Source organism: Protopterus annectens, chromosome 4.part0, assembly GCF_019279795.1.
Source record: "Protopterus annectens isolate FY-2018-M chromosome 4.part0, PAN1.0, whole genome shotgun sequence".
NCBI lineage: Eukaryota > Metazoa > Chordata > Ceratodontiformes > Protopteridae > Protopterus > Protopterus annectens.
In genome coordinates this window covers 770,582,976-770,595,320 of record NC_056733.1, presented here as the reverse complement: position 1 = coordinate 770,595,320, position 12,345 = coordinate 770,582,976, and positions in this window count along the sequence as shown.

Sequence of the window (12,345 nt, the reverse complement as noted above, 5' to 3'; positions counted from 1 at the left end):
ATCAATGTCAAAAATGAATTATACATGTTACCTGGTATACTGTATGCTTTATTTTGTCCTAGTGGCCCAGGCCATGGCAGAAGAGAGTGTGTTGGCTGGTCTATTTATCCAGCAAACAAAAGAAAATAATAAACAAATAAATATCCCCTCTTCCCCTTCCTACCATAGTACACTTTTCTTCTGCCTGCTTTACCCAAAATTAGTTTAGCAATTTCTCCTATCTCTCCCTATTTCATAACGGCAGAACTGCTGAAGAACATTTTATCCTCTTCATTATATAGTATGCAAGTCCAATTTCATCTGCAGTGTTAGCTACCCTTAATAACCCATTGTGGATTTTTTTTTTATGTCTTGATGTTTACACTTATTTCTTCTCCCTCTTCCCTAATTTCCAGTTCCTGGATGAGTAAGTCTACAACTACACACACACACACACACACACACACACACACACACACACACACACACACACACACACACACACACACAGATCTTTTCACAGCCCAGCACAGTCAAGAGAAAGGCCGAGTTCTTCCTTTATCTGTGTGGAAAACACAGCATTCAAAAATAAAAATATGGCACTGACAGCACAGAGAAAAATATGACTTGGCAATTAATGAAAGAGTCCATTTATAGTATCTCTCGTTATAGGAATCGAGAACACAAGATAAAAAAGAACACCTGGTAACAATTATACTGTCATACCTCTGAACTTCATAATGCAAGAACCAAGGACAAAAAGAAAAATAATGGTTGGGGAATACAAAGTCCTAAAATCATGGACATATTTTAAATATTTTGGTTATATATTTGAAAGTTTCTCCAATAACAAGGTTTCTATTAGTATGCATTTTCTGAAAAAATATGAAGTCTGAAATTCAAATGTCTGTCATACTTACTGCATCTCTTAGTAATTTGTTAGAAAATCATATTTTGTTTGAAGGGACAGCTGAGAGGTAATCACAGCACATATACAATCTAAATACATAGATATGTTTTCTTCTATGGCTCACCTCATCCTATACCCTTCTTCAATGCCATTTTGGAACTTTTCATTCCCTCTCCACTTCCTATTATAAGGAAACGTAATGCTGACATAAATTTCATTCTTCTAAATGTGAAGTAGCACCCTTTTCGAATTGTTCACAGTTGCACTAGACATTTACTGACAATTGCTATTCATCCCTTTGACTCTGACGAGCTTCAAGAAGTTAGTGTTTCATTGGCTCTACAATCAAACCAATGAAAGTGCAGACAATGGCTGAAGCAGAACAGAAGAACAAACATAGCTTCATAGGTTCATAGGTGTGTACTAGGCTAATGGCCCTGGAGCCTTTACAAGCCTAGCCCATAGGATTACCCTGGCATTGTATCACCCGACCTTAGTTCCCAGTGCCTCTGTCGAGTAAAGCCATCGGAGTGATCCCTGGGGTGAATTTTCTATTTCCCATCCACTCATCAAGATTTCTCTTTATGAGGGCTAGTGAGGTGCTCTGCTTGACATGTATGGTCTGCTTTTGAAGGCCAAAATCATGATTCCACCAAATGTGAAACAGTTAAGAGGTATGACCTTGTGGCAGAGAATGATGAAGTCCTATGGCCCCGATGACCTGTGTTTGATTAGGAGGAGAAGATGGGCTTGAGCAGTATACACTGTCTCACCTGCTCTGGAGGAAGGGAAGGAGGGAGACAGGTGACTTAGCTTGCCATGTCAACAATATAGGGGAAGTGATCAGCCAAAGAAAATGACAGTTATACTTTTCTGTTACATGTGCATGTGTGCTGCAGAGCTGGTGGAGGTAAATGTGTATGAAGTATGTATGTTTCTCTCTGTCTCTTATCCAGGCAGCCCTAAAAGGAAGAGTAAACCACAAAGACTGGACCAATCCCTACCATTCCATTTTTTTGCTCTCTTTGCCCCTACTATCTGTTGATCAGACCCCTCCAGTTTATACAGCCCATTCATTCATCACCAAAGTGGGGATTGACTTAGAGGGGGACCATCAGACTGCCACCAGGGATAATTCAAGAATGTTGCTGTTTTGTAACCATGTCCTTGATGTCCAATTGGCAATGTACCGAGGAAGGATATTGGAAGACCTCAAATGATTTCCCTTGACATTGCAAGATGTGTTCCTTCTAAGCAGCACTACCAGTCTCCTCAAAGCATGCGCAGTGGTTTCTCCAGTCTCCACCAGTGAAATTGCATCACCCAGAGTACCCCCAATTGTGTACAACCTAACCCATCAGCCAGAGAGAGGATAAAAGGCCATATATTTTCACTCCTGCCACTCCCTACTTGTGTTACACAGTTCCAGAGCAGCTAACTGAACACCAGTTATCTGTTTCAGAGTCAGGACTGCACCCTCTGAGGCACAGAGCCAGGACCAAGCACTCAATTCTTATCAGCTGGGATCAGATAGTCCAATCAGACATCCTGGTCATAAAAGAATTGAACATAGGCCCTTGTCTAACATAGGGATGCCTAGCTCCCTCACCACTAAATAAATGGGACAACCGGGTGCAGGTTTGTGACAGAGGAAAAAAGTTGAGCTGGAAGATACTAAAAGTGTGATTTGTGGAGACTGAATTTTCTATTAAAAGTGGTCATCCTTTTTGACCTCCAGCTAAGGAAGCATTTTGAAACCCTATTTTTAGAGAACCACATGTAGAGCTGAACCTATAAACTAGTACCCACTAACTATTACAATGTCAGCACTCATAACCCCAAGAGCTGACACACCAAAAAAAAAAAAAAGACCAAAAATGCAGAAGAAGAATGAATATTGAACATCGTTCTTCTCCCTTAAACTGTTTTTTTTTTTTCAAAGGGGGACTGGGGGCAATTCCCCTTGTGGTCACTGATGGGGGGAAGCCTCCCACACCTCAAAACATATATACCAATTCTGAGATCACAATATCTTGGAGAAAAGGGAATATTGTAAGAAATGGCTATTTCAGACTTGGTTTATGCAAGGCCATTTTTTCCCATAATTCAGTCTCCATATTTGGGACTAACTGAAGTGGTTTTCAGCAATTCAAATGGTTACCACTAATATCCCATCTATAAGACTCTTATGGGGAGAAAAGTACAGAGAAAGCAGCCAAATCTATTTTATAGAAAACCTGGGAAAATATAACTACGATGACTGTCTCTACTAATTTAACTTCCCATCATGTTGGCACACAGAGGCAATGGAGATAACATCACAGATGATTTGATTATGATGACAAAGGAGCAGAAAACCTAGTCATATTTATTTTATGAATGTCCACATTATCTAAAACTGTGCCAAAGTGAACGTTTCCTTGAGAATTGAAGGTACTTCTTGGGATTATCTAAAGGAGTGTTACACTTGCTCATGTATTTTCAGAATCACTGCCATGGCATTGCAATACTGGGGAATTGCTTACCCATTAATCAGCATTTCATAGGTTCATAGCTTCATAGGTAGGTACTAGGCTATCAGCCCAAGGGCCTACCTAAGCCTAGCCAGGAAAGTTCCATAGCTTATGCCACCCAAGCAAGTTATTTTCCTGTGCCACTGTCCAGCAGAGACACAGAATTGATCCCCGGGGTGTATTTCCCATTTCCCATCCACTCATCAAGATTTTTCTTGAAGAGTGCTAATGAAGAACTTTGCTTGGCATAGATGGGTAGCTTATTCCAGAGCATAGGAAATTTCTAGGGCAGGAATCTATCCCTCCAGTGTGTCCTGTTTATTGTGGTGACAAGGTTTAGGTCCCTAGAGTGTGTAGCTCGGAGGGATTGGGATTTCTTTAGGTGTAGCATGTCCAACAGCTCTGGGTTTGACATAGCTTATGTTAGGCAGAGATCACCTCAGAGTAGGTGATATGCTATGGAGTAAAGCTGGAGTTTTTTGAGGCAGTCAGTGTAGGGCATTTGTTTCAGGCCAGTAATCCTCTTTGTGAAGTACTTCTGTGGCCTTTCCAGCTGCTGCAGATGTCTTGTGAGGTACATTCCAAAAGGGGTGTTGTACTCTATAAAATGGTTCTAATGAGTGACGAGTAGAGGGGAACAATGACCTCTTTTTTCCTGGTTGAGAACCCTTTTATGATGAGGTGTGCCACGTAGAAGGACTTCCTGACCACTGTGGCGATGTGACTATCAAAGGAGAGACTACTGTCCACCTGGGTCCCAAGGTCTCTTATCACGCATTCAGTGTTAAGTAGATTGCTGCTTATGTGGTAGTTCATGAGTACAGAGTTTTTACCAAAGGGGATGACACTGCACTTTTTGGCATTGAGCTTGAGGCCATGGCTCTAACACCAGGCATCTGTCTCAGTGAGGCCTTTCTGTAGGATGTCCACATCATTTGGGGACTTGGCTCCTAGTTTGCAGTCATCTGCAAACTTCGTTAGCCAGAGGCCTTCTGTGTTAGCCTGCACTTCAGAGAAGTAGATACCAAACAGGAGAGGTCCCAGGATGGAACCCTGTGGTACTCCACTTGTCACTGCTTTGAGGTCAGATTTGGAGTCTGCAACTTTTACAGTGTGGGTTCTGTCAGTGAGCCAGTTGGCAACCCATCTTGTGATGTAGGGATTTATGCCTAGTCTAGTGAGTTTAGCTATAATTCCAGAATGGGGGATGGTGTCGAAAGCCTTGGCGAGGTCAAGATAGGCTGTGTGAACCACCTTAACCTTATCCACAGCTTTGGTGACTGCCTCAAAGAAGTCGATCAGGTTCAGGAGGCATTATCTGCCTTTCACAAACCCAAACTGGGTGGGATCCAGAGTTTGAAGGTTACCAATGTCTTTGTTTATGAGTTTCATGATGATACGTTCCATGGCCTTGCAGACCAGGCTCGTCAGGCTAATAGGTCGATAGTTCCCGGGATCAGTGGTGGCTCCCCCTTTGTGGAGTGGGATAACTGTTGCTGTGTGCCATTCAGTGGGCACAAAGCCTGATGCGAGGCTATTATTGAACATGGTGCTTAAGTGGGGAGCCAGTTCGTTCTGAAGTTCATGTAAAATGCAGCCTGGGATGTTGTCCGGTCCCATGGATGCTGTGTTTTTGGCTTAGAGAGTGCAGCTTTTACCTGCATAGTTGTGATTACAGGGACTCTGCATTCTTCCTGTATAGCTATGGGCCCTTTAGGGGGTGAGAGGGGGGTAAAGTTAGCACTGAACCCATCTGCCAGGATGTTGGCAGTATCAGTTGGTCCTGTAATTTTCATGCCTTTGTACTGTAACTCAGAGCAGATCTGGGTGTTGCCATCTAGATTCTTGACATAGCTATAGAATGCTTTGTTATTGTCCTTGGATTTAGTGGCAATTTTGTTTTCGTAGCTAGCTTTGGAGGATCTTATAAGGGATCTCAGCTTCTTACCGAGGCTGACCAGGGAGCTCATGGGATTTTACTCTCTTTTGCAACAGTTTCTTCCTTCTGTTGTACAGTTTGTTTATGGCAGGGGACCACCAGATTGGCTTCCTTTTTTGGAGGATAGTGTCTTGGTTCTGTTTGGGATAGCATGATCCATGCACTCGTGCATGTGCTTATAGAGTGCATTTGTATAGGATTCAGCAGTTGTAACTGTATTGTCCATCTGCATGGGTGTCATGAAGTTCACCTTTCTGTCTTAAGAAGCATGAAGTTGGCTTTGGAGAAAATTTTTACTGTGGTTTCCTTAATGGGGGGTGGGAGCGGGATGTGGATATCAAGGGTGATAAGCTTATGGTTGTATCGGACCAATGAGGAGTTGACTTCAGGTGTGGAACACTGGTCACTCAGAAGCTTACATACAGTCCTGGATACAGCAAATCTGTATCTGGAACACTAGTTACAGGATAGGTAGGAAACAGGCTACAGTTTTTTTTTTTTTTTTTTTTTTACAGAAAAGTAGCAAAAACAGTAGTGAAAACAATTCACATGCAGTGCAAGCTAGCACACTTGAGTATGCAGCAATATTAGACCAAACACAGTTTAAAAAATGCAATTAAATTAAAAAGGACTAAAAGCAAGTGCAGAAAGAGTTTATTAGGTAGAATGTGGTAAAAAGATGGGACTTTCTTTTTTTTTTGCGGCTATTTACAGAACACCTGCTTCTCTTAAATATGTTTTGCTTGGTCTGCAGCCACGAAGTGCTGTTTCATTACCTCCTATAGACAAGTGTACTGTTTCTGTCAGCGACAAAGTAAACATTTCCCTATGTAGATACCTACTGCTAAGGAGGTATTTGTTTGTTAACCTGCTAAATGAGCTTTCCTAAAAACTCTTTTCATCCAGACAGGCAGAAGACATGATCACTGGCATATACTGTACATGCACACAAGTTGTAAGCATCATAATGCATGCATACCTAGATTCAACACAGAATAAAGTCGCAAGAAGCTGTATACATAAATAGTACTGCACCCCTTCTCAGGCATGTGTTAAATAGAGAAGCCATACCCCAAAATGAAGATCTGCCACCAGACAGCAGCTTACCATTGCTCCCAGAGGCAGCAGTAATTGAAAATAACTGTATAGTGGTCCATTATCTTTGCCACAAACTGTTTTAAGACATCATCTTTAAAAGGATACAAACTGGTTAGTCACTTTGTAGAGACAGACAGCAAATCACTGCAAGGCCATCACAAAAAACTATATGGAGACAGACAGGAAAGCCTGGTACACATAGCCTAGAAATAAGAGCACAGAGAGGCCTGTGACAGAAATACTACGTGTCTCGAGGTAATTCAAAGTTTAAGACAGTGTTGTATTTTAGAAAAGAAGAAGTGCATGAAAACAAGGGGACTTAGTTTGTAGATGCAAGATGGAATTTTCAGGAGGGATACAATATTATTTTTTTAAAGAAAGGATGATAGATGACTGGAATAACCTTCTTGAAGAGAATGTTGGTGAAAAAAGTGACATGATTCAAGAATGCACGAGAAGACATAAGGCAGCTCTTTGGATGGCAGGTAGTTAACATAAGGTTCTGGAGGGTAGGAAGCCAAATCTCACTTACTGGGCTATCAGAGATTGTATTTCTATGTATATCTACTCAGTTAAATGTGTACCTAGTCAAGAGTACTTAAAAGCATAACTTGGCCCCAAGGCACAGTGGGATAAAGCCCTTACTATGAGCCTGATGGCCCATGTTCGACTAATGACACAGATGCTGGAGAGATCAGATAGGGGCAATTAAGAGTGAGTGTCATTTGGCAGCTCACTCATTCTGGGGGATGGCTGCTGCCTAGGATTGCTACAGTAGCAGCATTAAGTGCCTCATGGGCTGCAATCTACAAACAGTATACTGCTAAGCTGGGAAGTTGTGCCCGCGCTGAAGAATGTATATTCTCAGTGCATATTGTCTCATAACTGTCATTTACAGACTGCCACACCACCCTCTACCTACTTTCTTTCCTACAAAATTTCCATTTCCCAGATAACTGCCACTACCTCTATTTTCTTTAATACAAAGTCTATACAAGCACTGTATACAAGCACTGTACCTTAATCTATCTAATGTTTCATATAACTACTTCTCTTCTGAAGCTCTACTTCCTGCTAAATCCCTTGTTGCCTTTGCTACCCTTCTCTATCATCCATCTGATAACCACATTATATAATACAGCTACTGTCTATCTGTATAATTTCTCTGTAACCAACTATCTCATGAAAAAATGTGTTTCCTTAAATTCATGGGTACTGTATGTTATACAATGTGTCCAAGATGTATTCAGATAATTGTGTTTTCATGTAAACTCAATGCATTTTACAAAATGTGTTTTTTTTACTTTAAATGTACTTGCTAATATGTGGAGCTTTTCTCCCCAGGTCTCCAATGAAAAGGGGATAAGCCTAGCTGGAACTTCCTGATAAACAAAGAGAAAGAAAGAAAGAGAAAGAAAGAAAGAAAGAAAGAAAGAAAGAAAGAAAGAAAGAAAGAAAGAAAGAAGAATGCATGCACCAAAGGCAGCAGTTGTTTAACTTGCAATGGGTGATGGGAGGAGAGAATGCACTCCATGGCAGGAGTGTGATGCTGCACCAGTATCCTCAGTCTTTAAACTAGGCCCAGCCTTTGGTCATGTTGAACCCATGGGAAGCTAAGGCATGTCCTATAAACCCAGTGAATGAGGAGAGGTGGCAGTGGTAGCTGAGGGTCAGCTGCAGTGATATAAAAATGAAAGAAAATGAGAGCTTCAAGCACAATATAAATGTAGATCAACTAACAGGGCACCAATAGCAATCTCTAAAAGCCATTACAGCTCTGGTGACTCCCTGTATTCTAGCAACATTGCCAGGATGTGGAACTCCCTACCACTACAAATCAGGGTGCAACCTAATAAAACCATCTTTTCCCACCTAAACGACACCTGGACATGTAACTGTCAAGTACCTGGCTGACATATTCTAACTCCTTTACCCTACCCACTATCCAACCTCCTCTTAAAAACTCCTACAGATGCACTATGTATTATCACACGTTACTTGTAACTGCCTAGCACCTGGCTGACATATTCAAACTCCTTTCCCCTACCCACTATCCAACCTGTTTAAAACTCACACAGATGTATTATATATTACCATACGTTACTTGTAACTGCCTAGCACCTGGCTGACATATTCTAACTCCTTTCCCCTACCCACTATCCACCCTCCTCTTTAAAACTCCCACAGATGCACTATATATTATCACACATTACTTGTAACTGCCTGGCACCTGGCTGACATATTCTAACTCCTTTCCCCTACCCACTATCCAACCTCTTTAAAACTCCCACAGATGCACTATATATTATCACACGTTACTTGTAACTGCCTAGCACCTGGCTGACATATTCTAACTCCTTTCACCTACCCACTATCCAACCTCCTCTTTAAAACTCCCACAGATGCACTATATATATGCAACTGCCTAGCACCTGGCTGACATATTCTAACTCCTTTCCCTACCCACTATCCAACCTCCTCTTAAAACTCCCACAGATGCACTATATATTATCACACGTTACTTGTAACTGCCTAGCACCTGGCTGACATATTCTAACTCCTTTCCCCTACCCACTATCCAACCTCCTCTTTAAAACTCCCACAGATGCACTATATATTGCCACACGTTACTTGTAACTGCTTAGCTCCTGGCTGACATATTCTAACTCCTTTCCCCTACCCACTATCCAACCTGTTTAAAACTCCCACAGATGCACTATATATTAGCACATGTTACTTGTAACTGCCTAGCACCTGGCTGACATATTCTAGCTCCTTTCCCCTACCCACTATCCAACCTCCTCTTTAAAACTCCGACAGATGCACTATGCATTATCACACTTTACTTACCAACTCACGGCCTCCTACTCCCCACTGCCCCATCTATATCCATTAACTCTCCCCTAGACTAACCTGAAAAGCTTTCCCTTAAAATGTCAATGCACCTCATATGAACTTATCTATATTCTCTTCCCTTTTAGTTTTTCCTTTCTTGTCTTACCTTCAGTACATCTTCAAGACTATCTCTACTAAACATACTGTATGAACAACAATCAAATGTTAGTACCTGCTATACTTTTAGTTGTATGTCTAAACCACTATGTTTATGTAAATATTTTATGCAATCATACGTTATTATCTGCAATATTTTATAACTGTGTGTGTAAACCACAATGCTCATATTGTTCTGGAGCTTTTTTCCCCGGGCCTCCTCTGAAAACGCACAGCTCTGTCTAGTCAGACCTTCCCGATAATCATATGTAAAATAAAAATACATATATATATATATATATATATATATATATATATATATATATATAGCACTCTTATGCTCTGTACTACTGGTACTACTGTAGTTTCATGGTTATATCCATGCATTTACAACTCTTGTAAAGTATCCTACTATGTCCTCAAGTACGACTGTTATGTTTATTTTGCATTCAATGTGGGTATAGATGAATATTGTCAACCCAAGATTATTGAAAAATTATTGGATAAATACTTAATTGTACCTTGAGTCTGTAGTATGATGTTGAAACAGTTTTGCCTTTTATGAAAATGTTCTCATTGGCTATGTTATGAGTGGCCATACAGAATTCCATGGACCACAGCCATTGCATTTAACTGTCATGGGACCAGCTAATTTGACTTTTTTTAGCTTTGATGGTACATATATAAAAGAATAAGTGCTTTTTCCCTCATTTATAACCTATTACTATTTTCATTTCCTGTTTAGTAAATATAAGTAGGGGAAGAATTAAACAGAGGTTAAAGTCCATCAGATAACTTATTTATAAGAGTGCTTGCCATGGCAGAAGTTTCTTCTGTGTGGATATTGTAGTTTAGGTACATCAACATTTTGTAATATACATCTATTGAGTTGACTACATTCATATTAATATCTTTAGAAATCAATTTTAAGAAAACAATGGGAACTCAGTCACTTCTATTTTGGACCTAGGCCAAAATTTACTTTCATTTTATGGCTTTATTTTGTGAGAGAACATGAAGAAATATGTAGACTACTTTATAAGAACACATTTTGTTTAATTTATAATGTGTTACAATCCATTCACTGTATTATGAACTGCAAACTAAATGCCTTAAACTGATAAAGATCTCTCAACACTTTTGCTTCTCTACCTTTAAAGTAATAAAGTTTTCTTTTTAAGAATTAATGGCTTTCCAGAAATTAAAATGATTAGCATCATGGAATATAAAATGATTTTTACTCCTACATGCCTCCCACCTTTACTCTGTCTATTATCCATGAACAATTCTAATGGATAGAGGATGCTTTAATGATTCAACCTATGGTCGTAACTCTTCTACATTGATTGTACCATTGATAAATGCCTGGCATGTTGTGGGCAAATTAACAGTGTCACTAGTGAATTCACTTCCTGCAATACTCAATCTGTTTGATTGGATCCACACAATGTACTGCATGTGTGTGAGGGAGAAATAATGTTGCACAGAAAAGCACTTCAAAGCCTGAGCATCATACGTGATCATCAGCTGGTATAGCACTCTTCCTATGCACAACGTTTACCAAAAGACACATGCTGAGTTGTAGCATTGCAATATTAAAGCAAGCTTCAACTGCCTCATAAAGTGAAAGGTAGATCACATGGTAACTGACCTGTCATTTAGGTTTATTGTCTGTAGTTACACAGAATACAGCAACTGGAGCAGTAGGGTATTTGTTCAGATTTAGCAACATCAATGATGCTTTAAAAAATGTGCATTGCTTGACTATTTAGAATTTGCACCATTGAAAGTTTTTAAATTAATGTTGTGCAGGCCATATATGGACAGGCTCTCCTGCCATCGTACACTGTTATGAGCAGTATCAATAACTCCTTTTTTTTAATTTTCCATATGTTTTGGATTTCTAATTCTGTGATGGAAATGGGTTCCTAATTCAGTATACAACAAGAGTACATGAAATTAGTGTTGCTTCATTCTTTGAAGTTAGACAAAACTGAAACTTCACAACACTCTCTAATATGAAAAAACTTCTGCTCTTCCTATCTGCAAGACTTAAATTTTCCAGGGACCAGTCATCTTCAGAAGATGTACTGAGGCTCCAAATATGACACATGTTGCTTGTAACTGCCTAGCACCTGGCTGATATATTCTAACTCCTTTCACCTACCCACTATACAACCTCCTCTTTAAGACTCCCACAGATGCACTATATATTAGCACATGTTACTTGTAACTGCCTAGCACCTGGCTGACATATTCTAACCCCACTATCCAACCTCCTCTTTAAAACTCCCACAGGTGCACTATATATTGCCGCACGTTACTTGTAACTGCCTAGCACCTGGCTGACATATTCTAACTCCTTTCCCCTACCCACCATCCAACCTCCTTTTTAAAACTCCCACAGATGCACTGTATATTATCACACGTTACTTGTAACTGCCTAGCACCTGGCTGACATATTCTAACTCCTTTCCCCTACCCACTATCCAACCTGTTTAAAACTCCCACAGATGCACTATATATTAGCACACATTACTTGTAACTGCCTAGCACCTGGCTGACATATTCTAGCTCCTTTCCCCATACCCACTATCCAACCTCCTCTTTAAAACTCCAACAGATGCACTATGCATTATCACACTTTACTTACCAACTCATGGCCTCCTACTCCCCACTGCCCCATCTATATCCATTTACTCTCCCCTAGACTAACCTGAAAAGCTTTCCCTTAAAATGTCAATGCACCTCATATGAACTTATCTATATTCTCTTCCCTTTTAGTTTTTCCTTTCTTGTCTTACCTTCAGTACATCTTGAAGACTATCTCTACTAAACATACTGTATGAACAACAATCAAATGTTAGTACCTGCTATACTTTTAATTGTATGTCTAAACCACCATGCTTATGTAA